The following is a 23,041-nucleotide window of genomic DNA, read 5'->3' as shown; positions in this document are numbered from 1 at the left end:
CTTGAAACAGGGAATTCATACAGAAAAATCAGTGCCAGTTTTTATCGCATCACACCATCCCTTTCAGTTAATAAAAGTCAGGAAAATTTTATATTGGCTTTTCTCAAGGGTTCTTATTGTTCTACTCCTTCTTGTTTGCTGTGCTTCTTTTTGTCTCTGTAAAACCTTTGTCAAGAAGGCTGTGAGCTGCTGTGAGTCACGCAGCAGCAATGGGGAGTGGCAACACTGAGCCATGCATGCCAAGCCTGCCCGCCTGTGCCCTGGCTGTCATAATTGGCTGCTGCTGGCCCGAGGTAGCCAGAACTCCTCCTGAAGTTTGGCGTTGCCACTGGGGCATACTACACTAGGATTATTAATGCAAAGCATAAATTGCAAAACACAGTCCGCTGGGCCTCTCCTCACCTCTGGGAAATGTCTGCGCTTGAGTGCAAGGTGGCTCTGTGAGACAGCAAAGAGTTTTTCATGGCTTCTGTAGCTGCATGGCAGCAGCTCTTTCCCCTGATCAAGTGCTGCTTGTTTTTCCAGCTCTGTCAGATAGCAGGAGGCACCCTTCTGGGAATGACCACGCTATGGCTCTTACTACATTCCTTTGGGCTTTGTAAATGTGTAGTTTCTTGGTGGCGTCATCGAAAAAAAGGGAGGGAAGGCCCTACCTGCAGAACCGGTAATGCAGTCACGGTCTGGCTTCATCAGGCTCCCTGAGCAGTGCCCAGCACACATCACACGAGCCGTTAATTAGATAACTGGCCCCATGCAGTGTCCCTTGAAACAGAGATTGCAGCACAGCAGTAGATCAGCCAAGGCACGTGCTGCCAGCCTTGTGAGCATGGCTTCACGTTCATCACACAAAGAGCATGAAAGGGGATGGACTTCGCATCTCCATGGGCTTTGGAAACTCAGTACAATTTAAATGGCAACAGAACTGGTTCTTTCCACAGAGAAGGGGATGATGCTGACTCCTGGCATGGGCTATCTCCATCACAGGTTACCCCAAAAGGGGTAATAATTCTCACCATCACATCCCACATGTCTGCCAGCCTGTGCATGTGGGGTGCGTTGGGGTCCCGCAATGTCCGCTTGCTGGGAGCTGCTCTTCTGCTGGGCTGCTGCTGCCACGGGGCACGGAGCTCTGCTGGGAGCTCTGTGTGCACTCACTGTGTCAATATTTAACAGCGGTAATTAGTAACAGGCTGGGTGGCTCAGGAATTCAGAGCTCAGCATTTACCCCGTCCACCTTTCCCGTCTTCTGGCTGCTTAGGGGACATGTCTGCAGCAGGAGAGGCGATGGCTTGCGTAATGCCACTGCCCCTTTTTTTCAGTAAACATTATCCATGGGCCGTCACTAATGTGTGTTCCCTTTGCTCTGGTGGCTCATGACACTGTAAGCCTAATAACATAAGAACTATATTCGAGGTGAAAAAACAAAGAGAAAGGTATTTTTGTGGCTAACTGACGGGCGGCTCCCCTTTACTACCAGCGTGATTAAGGTTTCAGCTCCAGGAACCAGTGGCAGCACAGCAAGCATCCTCTTCCTCCAAACAATGTATCCTTGCCCTGCCACCAGGCCATGCCCCACTGCTGCCCTGCACCCTGCAGAATTCAAGATCTCCTCATCTCTGCTCTCTGCCTGATGCCCGTGAGCCCATGCCAGTGTGCGTGCATTAATTACACTCATCTAAATGGCGATATATGCATTGTTACATGGCTACATGTACTTATTCCTGGCTTGCTCTATTGCCAGGAGCTGCGGATTTTGAAAGGGATGCGTGGTGCTGTTTTTCGCAGAGGAAGCAATGAGGAGGTTCACCCGATTTACCAGAGGCTGTGCCCTCTCCTGCGGCACTGGGGCTCCACTGCCACAGCAGCCGCGTGGTGCAGCAGGAGAGCGCTCGGCTCTGCTTTTCCCAATTGTTTCTGTTCTCTGTGGCACGTCCACAAACAACCGCCCCAATGGGGTGCGGGAGTCAGCCTGCTGCTGCAGATGGGCGGAAAGGAATGGAACAATACCCAAACCAAGAACCAAAGCTTGTCTCATTAGCGGTGCAGCCAGCACAGAGGGGGCAATTTGCCGGAGACAGCAGCGGTGATAAGCGGAGATGGGGGGAGGGGGGGAACGTGGACGCAGCTCGAATTCAGCCGGGAGCGGATGGCAGGAGGTGCCTGAGAGGGGAGCATCGCTGTGAGTGTGGCAGCTGGGGGCTGCCCTCCGCCCTGACAGCTGCGTGCCTCCCATGGATTTGTGTCCCCACGCCGAGGTAGCAGCCCCACTGGGGTGCGTCTTCATTACGAATGGGATGCTGTGCACTGAGCCTGCCAAACAGTAGGTTGCTCAGGAAAGGGAAACCAAAGGAACGTGGCTTTCTTATGATCCCAGGGATGCAATACCTCTTCTACGAGGACAGGCTGAGAAAGCTGGGGCTGTTCAGCCTGGAGAAGGCTGGGGGGGACCTGAGAGCAGTCTTTCAGTATCTAAATGGGGGCTGTAAGGAAGGAGGTAGGCTCTTTAGCAGGATCTGTTGTGACAGGACAAAGGGAAATGGCTTCAAACTAAAAGAGAGGAGATTTAGATTGGATATAAGGGAGACATTTTTCACAGTAAGTGTGGTGATGCACTGGCACAGGTTGCCCAGGGGTTACCCCATCCCTGGAGACACTCAAGGTGAGGCTAGATGGGGCTCTGAGCATCCTGATGGAGCTGTAGGTGTTCCTGTTCACTGCAGGGGAGTTGGACCAGATGATCTTTAAGGGTCTTTTCCAACTCATGATTTTGTGATGATTCTGTAACAATTCTTCAAACCCAGACCCTGTCTCTTGCAGTCTTACAAAGGGATGGAGACCAGCATGTTCCTGAAAGCAAGTTAGGCAAGTGCAGCTTGCCTAACTGCACCTATCCTTGGAGAAGGAAACATAAAGGAAAGCCATGCAGAGTGGTTTTACAGCGGCTGTCAGCCCATTCTTATCATAGAGTCATTAAGGCTGGAAAAGACCTCTAAGTTCATCTAGTTCAACCATCAAGCCCATCACTACCATACCACTAGATCACATCCCTCAGTGCCACATCCGCACGGTTCTTGAAGACCCCCAGGGACAATGCACCACCTCTCTGGGCAGCCTGTGCCACTGCCTCACTGCTCTTCCTGAGAAGAAATTCTTCCTCATATCCCGTCTGAAATCTGCAATCTGATGCAATCTGCACAAAAGCAGGTTTCCATTCAGCCCTGCAGTGCTTACCTATGCAGAAATTATGTTCTCTGCAGGGAAAACTTGTCACTCCATAGGTTCTTCCCCTGCAGCCTCCTGCAATGTACAGATCAGCAGATCTTTCCTCACATTTCTCCCCCAGCACTGCTTACAGAAGGCATGGAGGCAGGTAGGATGTGAGGGACAAAGCCACCCAAACAGCAGAGCCAGAATATTGTGCATTGGGCAAGGATAAAACCCCAATTTTGTCCACTGTTTTTCCTGCTCTGTTAAAAACTGGCCTTATGCACAACCTTGCCTTGCTCTTGACCATCTAGTTCGTCCTGAGTGCAGGGATCCCACAGAAACACAAGGAAAAGCACACAGCCATACTGGAAATGATCTCCAGTGCTTTTGATGCAGAATGAGAAAAGCCATATCCCCAAAGCCACGGGGCGAGAAGGTGATAAGCCCTGCTCTAATTCTCCTTTTGTGTGGAGTAGCGTCTCAGGATCAGGATCAGAAATTCTATGGCAACCCAATTTAAATATGACAACGTATGGAATCAGTATGAAAATTACTACACAACTCAGAGCCCTCAGTCCTGGTCTAGGGCTCACTGCTGACAAGATTACATTAAGAAGCAATTACCTTTGGAAATGGCCCTATTGGGCCAAGAAAGCAAAGCAAATTTCTCTATGTGACAGACACTTCTGGCAATTTCGGTTGTGTTACACGATCAACATCTTCCATATTGCATCTGCTATTACTGTGTCTTTCCCCAGAACTGTGCACAGCCACAAAGCTTCCAGGCTATGGGGATTTTTGCAGCTCAGGTGGGTACAGCTCAAGATGGAAGCTCTGTTAGCTGGAGATGTGTAGCCAGATGATATTTGACTGAACTGATTTGCACGGACATCTAAACGAGGCTTTCAGGTTACAGAGCTCTTCCTCCACAAACAGGAGAAGAGCCGCTCGCTTTTGGAGTTCCTGTCTGAAGCTGCCACACGATTCTACAGCAATTTTGAATCATAATCATAGAGTCATTCAGATTGGAAAAGACCACTAAAATTGTCTAGTGCAACTTGCTGTCAGCTCACACTGAGTTTCCTTTACAAACTGCCGTGCAGGTTTAAAACCAGCAGGAAAACTTAGCAAAGCACCCACTTCCCATCCATATATACTGGCTACTGAAAGCTTTAGCATCTTGGTTTCCATGTCCCAGCCTCTGAACAAGCTGTAGAGCTTTGGTGATTGCCAGCTGAGGGCCGAAATAAGTAAGGGCAAAGGAAAGGAGGCCAATGCCTTAGTTAATAGCAGAAAAGGCTGTGATAATTACAAGCTCTCCCATAGATGTAGCTGAGCAAGTGGTCTGGTCTCCACATTAAACGAAATGAAATTAAAGAAAAACAGAAAATAAAAACAAAAATACACCAACAGCACTCATAGAACTCCAGGTGCTCAAGAGCACGGGTGTCAGGCAGCTCTGCCAAAGCCACTTGATGTACACTTGTGCACCCCCATGGACTGCTCGCTTGTGCACGTCAGACAAACAAGATCCCATGATGAGAGGCTTCCCCTTTGAAGGGTTGCCTTGCTTTTGTGCTTTGCTGCCTCTACATGTCTTTCATGAAGCTTTATTATCATTGATAATGAAGAACTAAGAGGGAAAAAAATTCTATTCAAGTATTGCATAGTCAAAAAATCACTTCCCTGGATGCTGGAAAATCAAATAGAAGACTCCAGGGCAGAAGGGCTAATTAAAAAAAAAAAAAAATCACACACACAAAATCACAAAAGCCTGCTTTGCTATGAAAATCCCTGAGGGGAGATAAAAGCTGAAGGGAAGCACACGCTTGAATAATAAGGGTCTTAATGGGTTTGGGTCCATGTCTACCAGAAAGCATCGATTTTGGATGCTTGATGAAGTTAGTTATTAGATTAGAAAAAAATTATTTAAAGAGATACTGTCCACTGAAGATCATTCTGTTGGAGAAGTTTGTATTGGTGTCATAAGTAACCGCTCATTTTAATGAAAAGAGGCTGGAGTGAAAAAAAATCTTTTTGGTGCCCAGATTATTTATTTCATGCAGCTGGCAGGATCTGTGGTACATCTTAGCTTTTCCTTTCAATGTCCACTCCTTACAACCCTTGATTTGTACCCCAGTCAATCTTTGGGAAAATGTTGCAGGGCTGCAGCAGTGGGATCAGCAGGAGGCAAGGACTGAGGTGCTCAGAAAGAGCCCATATTTTGCAGAAAGGAGGGGAGAGAAAAGGCTGAGGGAAACGGGAGGTTGGGCGCCAAAGGCTCATGCATTGTCTCCTGCAAACTCGAGCTGTCTCTACAGCTGTTCCCTTCAAGAAGCCCAGCAGCCTTTGGGATTTTCTTACAGGGAATAAAAGACAAAGCTTGAGTCCCAGACTTTTTATCCAGTTTGAGGTTTGTACTTGTAAAATGGTGTCCTCTCATTTGTACCACACTCTGAGTGCTGAGCTCCAAGAACTCATTCCATATCTCCATATTTGCAGGGCTGGAAGTAGGTGGGATTCAGACTCAGGGCAAACATATTGTTTTGTTCAGAAATGGCAGATCAGAAGTGAGATAGGGCCAGTGACACACCTGAAGATATTAAGAATAGTATTCATCCAACCGTAGGCATTGCAGTGGAAATGTCTTATCTGAACTTGCTGGTTGAGCTCCCTTTGTAGTCACTGTGAAGCAGATGAGTCATCTCATCCCAGTGCAGACATCTGAAAGAGGGCAGGTGACTCATATCTTACAAGTACCCACTTCTCTTCTTGATTATAAAGGGCAGCTCTGATGAAGACATCTGATGTCAGGTGAGGTGACTCCCACCTTGACTGGCTAGACTGTCTTAGGATGCGAAATATGAAGTTAGACAAAGAATAGCACATGCAGACTGATCATCACTGATCTGTAAGTTACCTTAACCAGTGAATTGGTGAAAAGTCTTGTGCCTGATGGCTTCCATGTTGCTGGAATGACAGCCGGGAAGGTTGTGGATTAAACACTGCGTCCCGGGTTGTGTGGTTACTCAGACCAGCTGTCAGTAGTGGTCAGTTTTAGGCTGAGCATCTCCGAGAATTATGCCAACAAGTGATATAAGTGAATGTTGGCAACCCAGCAGGTTGTCTTTGAGAGGGACAGGAAGTCACCTCCTTTCTCGGCCGCCTGATTTCAGTCCTCATGCCTGACTCACTGAGGCTATGACAGTGACAGTGAACACAGGCTCATCCATAACTGGTGAGATCCAATGGTATGGGTCACTGTGGAGCTCATCCAGAAACTCCCACTTGGTGGTGACTTACAGCCTGCTCAGGAGGCAATCTGTGTATGCAGCATTACCAGAACTCAGTCTGATTATTAATAGCAAAAACGCAGGTTCTCTCCCAGGCTTGACATCTAACTAGCAGTTGTCAAGTTTATTGATCTCATTACCATCCCTGCAGTAATTCCTGCATTTCAGAAGCAAACCTCTCACTTTGTCATCTACAAAGTTGTCTTTGGAAGGAATGGAGGATTCGGAGCTCACCCAAGATGACTGCATGTCTGACTCCTGTAATCTCTGCTCTCCTCCCTGGTTGTTAATCTTGGACTCTCCTTGGAGCCTAACCCAGCTCCTGCAAATGTTGCCAGGACGAGATTCTGGGTATGTGCTTCATGGACTTGTCATTAACACCAGCTGGTCTTGCAACACTTCTCTCGGTGTTACAGCCTGATCAAGATCTCAGCATCCAGTGAGGATGGATGACTGGGATTCCCAAGCAGTGTCTCTACAGCTAGTTAGCTGGAGGCAAAAAATAGCTAGTGGCCAATGTGTACCCCAAAATAGTCCTGTAGAGTGACCCAGCCAAAATAACAACTGGAAGTAGAAAACCACAGCCAGCCTGGAGGGCAGAGGAGAAGTGCTCGAAGAGATGCAGTTGGCTGCTTTTTCAGCTATCTAAAATTCCTGCACTGAGCTTGTAGGTGAGCACGTTCCTGATATTTTCATGTGTCTTAAGATGATGTATTTTCATGTGAATTCAGAAAGAGTTGGCACATTGGTTAAAATTAGCTGCAACATATCTACGAAATGGGCATGATGACAACACTCATTAATAATAATAATAGTCACACTTCCCCTGGTTTCTGAAACAAAAACCATTTATTCATTCAAATGTCTCCGGAAAAATTCTGCTGTTACCTCTCTTGATCAAGACAAAGCAGAAACTGGTGCTGAAGCTCATTACAAGTGCTGTCCCAGGTAATCATACTGCTCTACGAGCAGCAAAACAAATGAGTATTGAGTTCTGCAGATTTGTGTCCTATTTTCCCTCATCTGCCTCCAGCTATGCCCTGCGCCGTACCCCAGCTTCCATATAGGTCATCTGCTAAAACACCAACATCTACGATGCTACTTTTTCTGACTTCTGTGCTGAAGGAAACTAGGATTACGTAGGTCTGATCTCTAAATCACTGTTTATCCATACAGGTTGAAATTCCCTCAGTTCTGGAAGAAAGGCAGGACAAAGGGAAAGGTCACGTGCCTGCAGATGTACTCAGAGACCAGAGGAGCCCTTGTGTGTCAGACTGTCATTTTTGATGTCTGTTGGGGATGTTCAGGTGTGAAGCAAATCCTCAGGTCACTCCTTCCCTGGCACTTGCAGAGTCCCACCTGCGTTCTGACCTCTGCAGACCTGCAGCCGAGTCCTACACTGCTCCAGTTCAGGGGCTATAAATTTTTATGAGTGCTCACAGCCAGATTGTTTGGATCATTCTTCTTGACTATGCAAGCTCCAAAACAGTGATATTATTATTTATATCCGTCAAGTCACTCGTTAATCTAAATCCTGCCCTGTAACAGAAAACATAATGCCTCCTAAGGGAGGAGGTTGCCTCTGAGTCACTGGCAGAACAGCATGTTCTCTGCTCTCATGGGCTCTCTACCATGTCTGGCTTTTACTTCCCCCTCTTTCTAGTTTCACAAGTCCTCTTTTGGATTGCAGTCATCCATCAGAGCCCTGCAAGGTGGCAAGAAATGAGCAGAAGTGTCTGGGCGTTCCTCTTACAGCTGCCAACCAGTATCAGTGTTGACTCAATGATCTGGCACTCGTTCACCCAGCCCAGCAACATGGAACATGAGTTTTGGGTATGTTTCAGCAAAGAAAATTGAAGATGCGGGATCCTTTCTTACTTTGGTCATTTGAAGGCTATTGGTCAGTAATTACTGGGCACTGCAGTATCACATGGCAATGACCTAGCTAATGAGGAAAGATGATCTAAGTCTGCTTATGAGAAACAAAGTCCTTCCAGCAGCATCCAGATGTCAAAATAAGTGAGTGCATGGCAGCATCTCGCTTGTGAAGTCCTGTGTGGGAAACAGCTGTGCTGGGCCTGGATCCTGGGAATGTTCCCAAATGTGCCATGCTGTCAGCACAGGGGCAGCGCTGCCAGAGCTGAAAGCACAGCGTAGGCTGCTCATTCAGATACAGCAACCAGGCTTGAGGTCGCCTACAATGTCAAGATGCACCTCGAACCCTCTTGCTGTTGAAAGAAGAGGACACTGTGGGCCATTGCTGCTGTGCTGTGACAAGCTGATGTTCTCCTGTTAACTGTGATGAATGTCTCTAATGAACATTAGAGCTACTCCCAGTCTAGATGAAGGCAAAGAGCACGCCTGACCAGAAGCATTAGCATCACTGCTCACTTTGTGGTGAGCAGGCCATTAACTCATTTTGACACTGAGAAAATAAGACTGGGTTTGTGGGTATTTCTGTTTGTTTATTTTACTGTTTAAGTTGAAAGAACTGTAACAAGATAAAGCACTCTCCGGAAAAAAAAGCTAATTGGATCTGAATAGCTTAATTGATGGAGATAGGCACCTACTTGAAGCCCTGTTTTCTCTTTTTTCTCCAGCCTATGGATTTGCTGTTTCTTACAACCTGTACACGAAGTGAGCATGAAGTTTCCCTTTGCTGCTGAGGTAGGGTTTTGTACCAGTATGAGAAGGTGTAAATTATAACCTGCAAGGCTAGAAGGAGTCACAGAGCACATGCCCTGTGATACACTGCTGACATTGGTTAACTATACAATTATCAATGATTGATCAGGAACTGAGCGCAGTCCCTCTGTTTGGACTGTCACTGTTCAGTCAGGCTATAAGTACATTCAAATGTCAGAAGCATATAGGAGAACATTTACCACTAAGAACTGAGGAATTTTTCTCATTTTTCACTTTTCAAAAAATTATAACGTGGCTATAACAGAGAATTCAAATATGACAAAGTGATGGACAATCAATTGAAACCGACATTTATGGTTGTCATCTGGAGCAAAAGCATTTCTCATTTAACCTACGGGAATTATTCTTGCAATTCATACTGACTTAGTGGATGTATCTACAGTTGTAGTGCTCTTGGTCACAGTTTGGAAGCTCAGCGGTGAAAGGGGGATGTTTGTGTCACATTCCTGCTGCCTGTTAGAGCAGGAAAAATATGTAGTCTAATGGGAATAGAGGCATGGCTGTCCTCTAACCGCACCTCCCATAGCCTCCAGGAATTACCCAAACTGCATAATGCTTGGCCAAGGGTAAAGCTGATATAAGTCTCAGAAAATCTAAGGAATTCACAGAGCAGTACCAGAATTCCCCCTCCCTGGGACTCCTGAGGAAAGAGGCATCAGAGGAGAAAGACTGCTGCCCTAGAGAGGTGCGGGACAAGAGGCTGGGATGGATTGAGAGAGGCAGGCAGAAATGCCACAAGATACATCTCTATGGAAGCTACAGGCCTTCCAGGATTTCCTTTCAGCTTGTCCTAAAGTGTACACTGTCAGACTGGGATGGCCAAAGGGGCAGTTCAGGTTACAACACTGATATTCATGACACTCCTTCATGATACTAGGTAACACTCTTAATGTGAGGTATGATGTTCTGTGAAATGCAGATGTTCCATTAAGTTTCAAAGGGGTCTTCCTCCAAGGAAAGCCCTCTTCCTCTTCCATAAAGGATGCTCGTAATCCTAACAACAGCTCCATGGCCTGATCCTTCAGCACCCACAAGCTTCCTGCTGACACTATGGAGCTTCAGTTGCCAAGTCAGCTTTTGTAAAGCTCTCTACTCTCGAGGTGCTTCTGACCACGTCTGTGGTGAGGGACTGCTTTGCAGAATGGAAACAGACATGTTTGGCCACTTACACATCAATGGCTGTGACACTGACAGATTAGTTCTATCACAGTGTTGTGAAATTAGACATCATCTTAACTGTCTTGCAGGGTTTCAATTTTTTAAGTGCTCAGGGCTTATCCCCTCTATGTTGGTCTCTCTGGATATAAGGTTTAACCTGAAGATCGAGATTGCATCTCCTGTTTCAAATACACAGCACAAAAACAAGCTCCTGTAGCTCCTGTGCATCAGAGCAACAGGACATCCCCTCCCATTATTTCCACTTTGACCAGAAGACAAACAAATCAATGGATGAATTTCTGCCACTTGCAGAAGTCTTCAGGGCCATCCTGGTGACTGCACAGGAAACTCTATTTTGATTTTCTTCTTTTTATTTCAGTCATTGTGAGCTAACAGTGAAAGGAAGCACCTGAATCTCCCTGTTCAGATTTCCAGACACTATAACGAATGCCAAAGTGACATTGAACTGATGAGGTGTAATCAAGCTGTTTTAATGTTCAACTCTGTTGAAATTCTACCCTCTGCAAACAAGCTCAGAATGACTAATGCTACAGCTTTTTGGGTCAACAGACACAGCTTCTAACATACATGCAATATAACCCTGGCTCCTGCTTGTTTGATTTTGTTTTTGAATCCCCTTATTCATTTCTACCAGCATCACCTGAATGCACTGATCCTGAATATCCTTAACAGAAAAAATGTGCTAATTGTGCCGTGCACTTGAAGCAACCTATCACAAAGAGGTTTTCCTTGAAATATAAATGACGCCTTCAAATTTGTTGTCTTTCCATAAACAAATCTATTCTAATTGAGGTCATTTGTGCCAAGCGCATTTTCTGCTCCCCAGCGTGAATCCCCTGGCAAGTCTCCTCAGGCCTTCAGAGTAATCGGTAGCATCATTCTCAGTGATCAATCACAGCTCTCCTGAATGAACATAGGCTGTAGTGGCACACAGCCCCACACACCAGGGCCAGGCTAATGAGGCAGCACGAGCTAATGAGGGCTGATTTGATTGAACTCTGGAAAAAATAAATTCCCTTCTTGCTCTCCTTCAGCAAATTTGGTTTTGATAGATATAACAGAGAACCTCTGAACCACAAGTACACATCACTACAAAATTCTGCCTGTACTTCCATTGCGGTACTGTGAACATTGTCCAGGCTTTCTATTGTAATACGGAATTATAAAAATGGACAATCCATGTTGGGACAAGAAAGCCATTTGTATGTATACAGAAAGGCACTCAAGGCACCCTTTTAAGTACAGTTGAAATTGCCAAGAGGTAAGCACATCCTAGCTCCTGTTTTAGATAGAAAGAGATCTAAACTCTCTGGGGCTGAGTGTGCTTTTCCTGTAAAAATATGCATTTTTTATAAAGGACATTGTTCCTTGTACCCTCTGGGAAATAAACAAACGTTGCCACAAATACTAAATATTTCCAGCTACATCATTCTGTCTTAACCTATGCACTAAAAAGAAAAAATCATAGAATAATAGAATCATTAAGATTGGAAAAGGCCACTAAGATCACCTACTGCAGCCATCAGTCCACCACCTCCATGCCAGCTAGCCATGTCCCTAAATCACAGAGCTGTTGTGAATTGTAGCTGATGGATTACCTGTGCCTAACGTTGCTGCTGCTAGATGAAAATACAAAGAGAAACAGTAAACTGCACCCCTGCAGATGATGCCACTAGGCTGAATAATTAGGATTGCACTGTGCAAATCTTGCTGTCATGTTGGATCAGAGAAGGCAGTTACACTGAGCTTCTTAAAACCTGCACAGGGCTAACAAACTACAGCTCCACAGCACCAAAATGTAGAATCCAGTCTTGCTTTCTCTCCTTTTATTTCATTAACACAAAGTTCTCTTGCAATGAATGTCTGCAAACACCACTGTCGCACCTGGCAATCACACTGGCAACGGGGATAAAGGGATTTAAGAGAGAAATGGAGCCTGAAGGGGACAGCCAGCTAACCAGGAGTTGTACAGAGCATTCCCAGCAGATATTTACTTCCCAGAGTAAACAGAAAGTCTCGGAAAGCAGGAGGTAACTTAGCACAGCCTTGAAGCTCCTCTGCTTTGCCCTAGAGGGCTGGAAAGTGCAAAGGTAGAGCTTGTCCTTTAACCTAGGTCCAGGGACCTGGCTCAGTAAGAAATGAGCCTAGTTTTTGCTTACATTAAGCCTGGTTAATAAATGCATATAAGTTATTTTGCAAATTTGCACTCACGCAGAGGTTAACGCAATCCAACAGTGACAAAAGTAAGCAAATCAAACTCTTCCTCAGCAATCATTAAAGCTACTGCTTTTCAAATGTAAAATGTAGGACTATGTTTGAGTATATACAAAAATAGGTGCTGTGTCTGTAAAATGTACATTTGCATAAAAGCCAGCTCCTTTTCTGAGAGCTGTCACAACAGGAAACTTCTAAAATAAAACCACAGCAATTAAATAATTTGAAGATCTAATTTGTATGAATCTTCTTCAAAAATACATGTATGTTGAAGGAGAAGGCAACTGACCATTAAAGTACAAGCCATGAGCTCACTGTAGAAAAAAAGATATTTTTAGTCAAATAAAAAAAAAAATGTTCTCTATTCAAGGCTTCATATCATGCTGTATTAAATTATAAGAGTGTAAACTGGTTCTGATTTCAGAAGAAATGGCACTGCAAGATGCGATGTGTCAGAAATGTAATTGTATATTGCAGGCTGATGCTCTGCTTGTCTTCATTTTGTTGGAGGCTGACCAAACTAGGAAGCTCATCATAGCCAGGAGAATTTTAACCCTCAAGAGTCCAGTCCCACAGCTCTTAAACACAGAATTAATATTTTTCCCCTGTGTCATCAATACAGCAACTTTTGTTAGTTGAGAATTTACAGGTGATAAATCCCCCAAAGTATAGTTACAGCCACTGGGGCTGGAGGGGAGCTCTCTCTCTGAAAATTAGACTGTAAGGATCAAACCTGCAAAAACGTTAGGGGCTGAGGTTGCCCAGAAAAGCTGTGGTGCCCCATCCCTGGAGGTGCTGGATGGGGCCCTGGGCAGCCTGATCTGGTGGGTGGCAGCCCTGTCCACAGCAGGGGGTTGGAACTGGATGGGCTTTAAGGTCTCTTACAACCATTCTATGATTCTATGATTGATTCTATGACAAAAATAATCTTTTGAGAGTCCTCCCCACTGTGAAGGGAATGCTAATGGTGAGGAGGTTGTGCAGCTAAACACACGCTGAGAATCTGGCTCTGAATGCTGATTGTGCCAATTCCCACATTGCCACATCAATGCCAGGAAAATTACTGACCCTGCTTCACTGAATCTCTTCCCTTCCCTTCCTCCAGGGAATGTGACATGTTCCTAACATGCATCTAACCTCTCGTGTGAGACAACAGCCTCCTTTTCTTGCAGTGTCACTGACTTCTTCTGTGCCATAATGGCCAAAGCCTGCTGTTCAGGCAGTGGAACACTGTGAAGTGCTAACAAAATCTGGTCATGTAGGAAGGGCATTCCTTTTACCTGAATTTGGACAGACTTGTATGCATAAGCTGTACTGCTTCAGCCATTCCAACACAAACTGGCATTGTCAACCTGGAGAGGAGATATAGGGTAGGCATTTATGCTGCACTGAAGAGCACTGAAAAAGAAATCTCTATTAGCTTTGTAGGTTATCCCTATGTATCTTTTCACTGCCAAAACAGAAAAATAACTCCTGAATGACTTACCTACAGTAACAGTGACTTCTGTTTGGAGAATAGATACCTGGTGAGCTCATATCTTGGAGGTCTGAGAGTCACAAGACAATGCTGGAAAACTAGCAGACCTGAGAGATCCTCACCATGCCAACAAAACCTCACCAGCTGTCTATATTGTTCAGAAATAAGGCTATCTCCTACCTAGAAACTCAAAGCTTTAACTCATCATGCCCTGCTCCTGAATGTCAGTGCTCAGGAATGGAACTCTTCAGGAGAAAGACTCATAGAATCATTAAGGTTGGAAAAGACCACTAAGTCCAACCATCAACCCATCATCACCATGCCCAGTAACCACATCTCTCACTGCCATGTCTACATATTTGTGAAAACCTCCAGACAATGATTCTACCACCACCCTGGGCAGCCAGAAAAGCCAGTTCTTGATTCCAAAGCACTATTACTTATTGAAAGAAAAGTGAATGATCATTCTGAGTAGGTGACAAATCCAAAATCAACAAGAAAAAAAGAAAGAAAACTAATAATAAAGCTCAGCAGTTCATTCAACAAATGTCCTAGAAGGCTTACTGAGATTAGATAATGAATGCACAAACTTTTTTTTGATCCTGTACTTATTTCAACCTCTACTTCAACTCTAAGCTCTTCTTACTAACCCATAATATGGCTGTTTATTTAGTGTTGTCTGTCAGGCTAAAAGGCATTTGATGGTGGATAAAAGATTGAATGAAAAATCCAAGAGATAGCAAACTGAGAGAAGAATTCACCAAGTGAATCACTTCGAGACAGTGAGCCTTCCAGCTAGCACAAGACTCCTTCTGTCCATATACCTGAAGGTCTAATGTAGCTGGTCATGGCTGCGAAACATTGACTATGGAGGGATTCTGACTTGCAGAGGTTCAGTACCAGGAGTTGGAGGGGAAAGAAAACCACATGGTGTACTCTTCTACCGAAATCAGGTTGTCAAGGGAAAATATGAAAGAAACATGCAAAACCTCATGAGACCTCTGGTTCCCTACAAATGGCTTTGTGCTTTCAACTGATACTGTTCTGAAAGTCATCTGCTGTATGTCCATTTGGGTCTGCATGCTATATCTGATACAGAATGGAATTTCTAGATTCTGTAAAGTATGTTATGAGGGGAAAATAAACAGCATGGAAAGCACCACTGTCCAGCTTAAACAGACTTAATAAATATGTTTCTCCAAGTTTTCAGCTGGTCTTGCTAGCTTGCTTCATTGACTTCATAGTGGAGTTATCCCAGCCTACAGTAGCTGAGGATATAGCCCACCAGATTACACATTGCCATGTGAAAATGCTTAGTGGTACAGTTTATTTTCTCATTTGTAGACCCTGCCAACTGGCACAGCCCTCTTATGTCTTTCTTCATTTGCTGTCCTCAAAAAACATCTTTTGTGTTGTCTGTAGACATTTCACTTTTCCCTTGCCAAATATTAGCTTTCTGACTGAACACTTGCTTTGATTCCTTTTGAAATATCTTCACAACTTTACCTTTCTCCCAACACAATGCCCTTTGATTTCTATTAAGCAATGTTGTATTGTTTTTACGTGCAGTATGAGTTAAAAGACAACAAGTTCATTTTTGCAAACATTTATGCAGCAAATGAGTTCCAGTGGTTATAAATAATAAAGAAAAACTAAATAATGCACTCCTTCCTGTGAGTCATATGTAGGTTGGCTACTTTTCTGAATTCTCCTCCTAAAAAAAGAATTTTGCCTTCACTGAGAAGACAAAAGCATGTTGTCCTATGAAGGCACCTCAGAGCTATACAGTAACGCGTGAAAAATCATGGCTGTGCCAGAATAAGGTGTTGAAACTGAAAACACTTGTGACAGATACAGAAGGCAGTCTCCCAGTGATGCTTGTAGGTCAGTCCACCCCACAAAGGCCTGTGCCCCTCTAATGAGGGCTGAAATTAGCTCCTTTAATGAATAGATAGATGATGTTGTTCCTAATGATCTAGGTGCAAAAGTGCAGGAAATCTCCTGGGCTCACTGTCCACTCTCCATTCTCTTTGACTTTAGGGACATTTAAGGTTGCCCGCTCCTTTCAAGACACAGTGGCTTTTAGCTTTTAACTTTCAGGTTTTGGACTTTAGGGCTGATAAAATGCTAGATTATAGCCTTACTCCTTCAGAATGAACGCTAACCTGCCCACCCCCTCCCCGTAGGCACACTGATGTCAGTGGGAGGACCTAAGAACTAATATTCCCTTTGCTGTGATTGAGGGTACTAGATTCTGATGTGAAATTACATCAGAAATACTTTCTTCTGTGCTTCTGTTTTTCCCATCCGTGTTCTGTGGTCTAAGGAAACTGAAAAAGCTTTTCTATCATATAAACACTATCTTACCTCAACCAGTGATGCATAGGGTACCCATACCAAACTACAACCTCACCTTCAGCAAGCCTGCAATAACTGACTCTCATGGCTGTATTCTCATGGCTTCCGGGATCTTGCATACTACTCTGGAAAGACAGGTTATAATACCTGACAAATAATGGTCATTCTGTCAAAGATCATTCATTTATTTATTGTTCCTGGAACATCCAGTCATCCTGAAAGACTTCTTCCAGGACTCCTGAAAGAAGGCAACTTTACTGGTGTGGCTATGCCATGTTCTACCTCAGGTACAGCAGCTCTTTGGAAAGATATAACTCACTGGTCATGTCAGTCAGTACTGTTTGCTGCTCTCTGTCTGATCTTTTCTGCTTTTTGGGTCTCTTGTCCCCCCCAGGAACAATATGGGAATGACCACAGGTCCCTATCCATGACCAGAGTGCCATGGTACAGGGCAGTGAATCAACAGTCAATTCTCAGACAGCTTCACAGCACTGCTCTGACCAGAGATGGTAAGGCCCAGCACAGGGAATTACTTGAACCTTCCACTCCCATGGCAGTGGTGGTTGGTCCTCAAGGTGTTCTAAGACCAGGCCCATTTCTAGGATATTATGTAAGGCTTGGATCACTTAGTGTGAATAAATAGCGACTGAAAAATAAACTGTGAATGTGGTGTGCAGGGTAGATGACTTCTAACAGTAAACAAAGCAGACTTTTGATATTGAGACAAGGTGTTTCTCCCCTGGAGGATGTCATTGGATTCAGTCTACACTGGTAAAACTATTAGAGAAGACAAAATATACTGCAAAAGATTAAGAGCTAAAAAAACATTTCAGCACAAAAGCAGGGGTGGCGTTGAGGCCATACAGAGAGAGCACTTCTTTTTTGCTTGTAAACACAGCACTGGTAGTTTAACTGAATGAAATGGAAACAAGTGCATAATGAAGAAGGAGGAGCTGGGGCTGACTTTGGTGACTTCCTAATAACTGCCTGGCAAGCTGGCATAGCTGATCACTAAATGCCGTCAATCTTTGGCAGACCACAGTCAAGGAGTAAAGAGGACACAGTTCACTCAGTTGGGCATGCTTGCAGAGCTCTGAATGCTTGAGGCTTTCCAAAAAACACTGCTTTTCCTCTTCTCATCTCAGCATCTTTTCACCTCTGTTTTCTTCTAGACTCTGAAATTTATTTGCCAATCTAGTTCTTACTAACTTCACAGTGTTAACCAAGAAGCAGAACTTCAGCTAGTTTTGATTTTATTTATTTAGTTATTTTAACGTAGAGGAAATACATTCTAAGGATTTCTGGTAGTTTTTGATCTCTTCCTTCCAATGCTGAACTTTGTACTGGGTGAAACAGAAAAAAAACCAGAAAAAAACAAACAAACAAAAAAAAACAGAAAAAAACCCACAACAAATCTGCCTTGGGAAAAAAAATCAGTATTGGCTGGCCCTGTGCCTTGATCCTATGACATATTTCACCTCCATTTGAGTATAGTATCTTGTGATTGGAAGACTCATGGAAATGCAATCAAATTATTCTAGTGTATATGCAATTCACACTCTTATAGCCAGCTATGGGCATCCCACAGAAATAAATCAAATAAATCTGTACAATGGGAGAAATTCATTTTACTCCGAAGATATGCAGAACAGACAAAATATGTCTGAGACCTCTACTAAATTAATGTATCATGCATAGCAAACAGCTTGGAGAAACAATAACAATCAATACATTGAAGACAAAATATCCAAACCAGAGTTGTAAATTTAAGTGTCCCTAAAGCCACGATACTTATGCAGCAAGTCTGACAGGCCTGTAGTGCTTTTATGGATGCAGCCTTGTCATACCTGAGATTTTCACAACCTTCCTTAACAGGCTTACTGTAAGATCAGGAAGATGTCAGTAAAGGGAAGAACAGGAGAGTGCTTCCAAGGAAAGGTGGAAGGCAGTCCCATCTTATATCCTACCAAGCTGCTGTGGACTTTCAGTTTGAGATACACAGCCCCACTCCCAGTCATGAATATGTGTGCATCTGAATGTTTCAGAAGACCTACAAGCTCACCTTACTGAAGTTGCATAGCTCTAGCTTGCTGTATGATCCTTGAAACACTGGTCAGCTTGTTTTGCAAGTAAAACACATAGAATCACCATATGGAATTTAAATTTCCACTAAAGAACAAAAATGCACCTACCCATTGTGGTTGTTCAGTAAATCTCCCTAGCAGGACCCAACTGTGCAGTGTTTCCTTTCTTGAGCCTGAAAAGAGCCTGAAACAATACCCATCAGAGAGGTAAACTGCCCAAACTGCTTGTTTCAATTCAGGCTTTGACTCAAAACCCTATTGACACCATTATAGCTGTCAACATTTGATACACAATACACAAATATATTTTAGCAGATGGAGAGGAATGGAAATAAAGCCAACATGCCGTTGAGGCTCAGTTCAGAATTACTGGGAGGAAGAGAACTGGAAGAGGAGGGGTGCCAAGAAGGAAGTAGAGCAGAAACAGAGAAAGGAAGATAGGAAGGGAGGAAAAATCACTGCCGCCCAGTTCTGCTGAATCAAGCACTGAGGAGTAAAAGAAAAATAAACAAAGCTTTTCTTGCTGCAGCAAACGATTAAGCTTTGCTTTTGCTCTTTGTATAAAGCTCCCTCTGAGATTAGCAGGTGTAGACAAAAGGCAATATGTTTGCTTAGATTCACACCACAGCCCCTTCTTCACTGTTAGGCATGGAGTTTGTTCTCCTCCACAGGATGAACGGGATGTCCCTAATGTCACCGACAGCTCAGATAAAACAGCCTGCTAACCAGCCATTTTGAATTAATAAGAGCAATCCACATTATAAATCCAGTAGCTCTATGGAAGTTACAAAATGGCACTAAAGTTTTGATAGGGTTTTGTTGTAACTAAAAATTATGGTCCTAGATTAAACAGATGTGTGATGCCACCATTCATCACTCTGTGAAGGGATGAGTATCTTTTTAAAAAAACTCAGTTACACAGCAGAAACACATATAGTAGGGACAAACTGACAGCAAGATAGTCCTTCCAGCCTGCAAATGGAAACCGTATCTCTAGAATCTAATAGAATGACAACAGTATTTCTAGAGTCTGATAAAAAGATGTCAGAAGCCAAGGAGGAGAGTAGATGTGTGAGCAAAAGGTAAACTGCAGATTTTGCAGTTGAGGGACCAGGATACCAAGAACTTACAGTTCAACATGTATAAAACAGGCCCATAATGTGATTTTCAATACCCCTAGACATTTTCTAAAGAAGAACCTCTGTGAATTCTCTCCCTACTTTCTGTTCCTACAGTGTTTATGAACTGAACATTTGCACTTCTTTTCTTAGACAAAGGTGATTTTTCACAAATTGTCTGCTTTTGAAGGACAAGTATATCAATTCACAACATTCACTATTCTTGTGCTTTTCTTTCTTTCTCCAAGTACAAAAGAAGAATCAAAATTTAATATTCAACAGTCAACTTTTTTAGGGGATCCTTTTTCATGAGATCTTTTCTGTTTCAGAGCTTTGGTAGCTCCATTTTTATAGAGCAAACTGGTTTGCCTACTTTTGGTCTCAGATTCCTATGCGCAAGCATAAGTCTGACAAACTTAATTTGTGTTAAGAAATAATTTTATGTTGTCATAGAAACCTGTGCAAGATGATCCAGGCATGAGCAAAAATGTAACAAAGGTACACTGACTGGTGCTTCTGCCAATGAAATTCCCCTTGTTGTTTGTGTCCCACTAGTAATTTCCCCACACCCTATGGCAAAAAGGGCAAAAGGATCTCATCTTCACAGAATCACAGAATCACAGAACTGTAAGGGTTTGAAGGGACCTCCAGAGATCATTGAGTCCAACTTCCCTCCCAAAGCAGGTTCCCTACACCAGGTCACACAAGTGGGCATCCAGGCAGGTCTTGAACATCTCCAGAGAAGGAGACTCCACCACCTCCCTGGGCAGCCAACCTCCCTGGGCATCTCATCTTGTCTGCTGAGAGGAACAATTTGCCTGGAGGGTGACTGCAGTGCCTTAAGGAGGCCATACTTCCCTGTCCAAAAGAGCGTTTGTAGCCAGTACAGTTACGCCATGGGGAGAAAATTAATGTTTTCTTTCAAAAAAGAAACAAAACTGCAATAGAAATCCCCAAAACTAATTGCAGAGACCTCCATGATACCACAGAAAGAGAGAGAATGCCTTGCTTCCATTATGCCAGGGGTCTGCTTCCATCAGCAGGAGTGAATTATACCCACATCTTAATGTTTGCACAGCTCTTGTCATCCAGAAACAAGTTTTATTTCCATCAGAGAATACATCGCATGAATGGAACAGTAACAGGGAGAAAAAGAATCAATGAACATTGGTCATCATGACAAGTTTGTGTCCAGTTGCTTCACCCAGCACGCCTTGCCATCCTAATGACTCCCTACCTGATCTGAATGGACACTTTTGGAAATTTCTGGGCAACGAGAGCACCGAAACTGTGCTGCAACACCTGCACTCAACCTCGGCCATCAGAGACATTTACAGCCAAGACTTGCAACAGCAGTGAATACCTCTTATCCATGCCACTGCTGCCATCAGACTGACTCAACTAGATTCTTTCCCAGGGGAAATCTCGGTACATCTGCTAGCGCTGATTTGGCTTTCAAAAGGCTTTCAGCTAAAAGGTTATTGCTGTGGCTCCATGGCCTTACAAAGGGCAAAAGGGCAAAAATATTACTGCAAAAAAGTCAGAAAATCTGTAACATTTTGTGCAGACTTGGGAGTCCCTCTAAGCAATGACTGGAAGAAGAGCAAAAGGATTCCCGTCCACAGGGCTCCTCTGGTGCAATTAGTACTGGAAACACTCCAAAAAGACAAGGACATGGATACATTACAGCTTCTTTTTGCCCCTAATGCTGATTAGTTGCAAAATGTCAATAATTAGAACAGAGTTTAGTGAACAAATATTACCTCTTTTTCTGATGCTGTATAGTCCAGAAATTTTATTTTTCCCTTATTATTTATCATTTGAAAATATTTCCCAATAATGTCTCCAAGACCTTTTTGATTTGAAGCTTGCTCATGTGCCTTTTGCAAGTGTTAGAGACAGAGCCAGGTCTGGCATCGCTTCTGATTCTTGATACGGTGAAAGCAGATTTTAGTGCTGGGTGTGCCACTGAATTCCAAACTGATATTTTCCAGCGTTCTCTGTAAAATGCATTTTTGTGGGCTATCTGTGCAGCTTTACCTTTGCTAATAAAGAAAAAGAAAGTCAGAACACAAGGAACAGGAAGACAGCTGAAGTATACTAGTGTAATGATTTATGCAGATATTGGTAGGCATTTTTGACAGGAGTCTAGTTACAAGAATCTGAATAGAAAGCCTGATTATTTCCTTCTTTTTTCAAGAAAAAGGTGAATAGGGGATGGAAAATGAACATAATTTAATTACCGTTGTTATTATTGTTGTTAGATTGTAACTGCCTATCTGCCACTTCCCCCCTATGTGCATATATACACATCTCTTTTTATGTTCACTGCCTGTCCGTAGCTTGTCTTATATATGCATCTCGTTATGTCTCATTATCACATCTCATTCCCATGCTCTTTATAGTGCAAAACAAGGTGTGTATTTGGCTATGAAAATGCTGGAGGGGGTGTGTGCATTTTGCATGGGAGATGCTGCATTATCATGTCAATCATTTCTCCTTCTCTTTCTTAGGCTTTGCAGATGAATCCTGGATGTGCCCCAGCTGGAATTCCGCTGGCACTGGAGAAGCTCAGATTTAGACACCACATTCTCAGCCCAGGTCCACTGGCTGTGATTCATAACCTGTTATCAAACAGGGACCCAACGCTTTCTTTCCAACATGCTGAAAATCTGGTTTAGAGATAAGCACATTATGTGGGTTGCTAGGAAAGGATTGTCTTTGCCAGTTGAACCTCTACTCTGAGATCTCTTTTTTTCCTTTCCCCATAGGAAAGGCTGCTGCCTATTGTCCAGTCCAGCTACTGGAAAATGGGCAGAGGGGGACCACAGGGATCTAGCTCATTATTATGCACCCACTGATGCTGGCTGGGCATGCAGCTTCTACATGTTCCCCAGGCTCTTGCAGCAGCCTGTGCTCCATCAGTGTGGATACTCTCAACTTAACCATACAAATGGACACCCCAGCCTTGCAGCTGCAAGGAGGGGCAGTATCTTTAAAAAGCAGGTGTAAGCACAGCACAAAACAATTTCAGGGAGCTTATGCACCAGTTAAAATTCATACTGGTCAGGCTGGATAACACATATCACCATACACTAAAAAGAATTCATTCAGGGCAAGTCATTTACATTGGTACATTGCCTGGGGCACGACTGACGTATTTGCAGAGTAGTGTATCAGCAAGAAGCTGGGTTGTGATGAGCAGACAGATTACAGTGGGTGACTGAAGATGATCTCCCATTTGCCTGCCTACCCGTGACTCAAAAGCCATTGCTCTGTGGGATGCGTACATCATGCTTTTAGCTGGGTTCTGTGCCCAAATCTCTACTTTGCCCACATACAGGGACCAGCATCTCCTTCACAGTGAAGTAGTCCGGGCTGCAATCTGAAATCTTTGTGTTGCTT

Source organism: Lagopus muta, chromosome 7 (genome assembly GCF_023343835.1).
Source record: "Lagopus muta isolate bLagMut1 chromosome 7, bLagMut1 primary, whole genome shotgun sequence".
Lineage (NCBI taxonomy): Eukaryota > Metazoa > Chordata > Aves > Galliformes > Phasianidae > Lagopus > Lagopus muta.
This window is presented reverse-complemented; position numbering follows the sequence as displayed.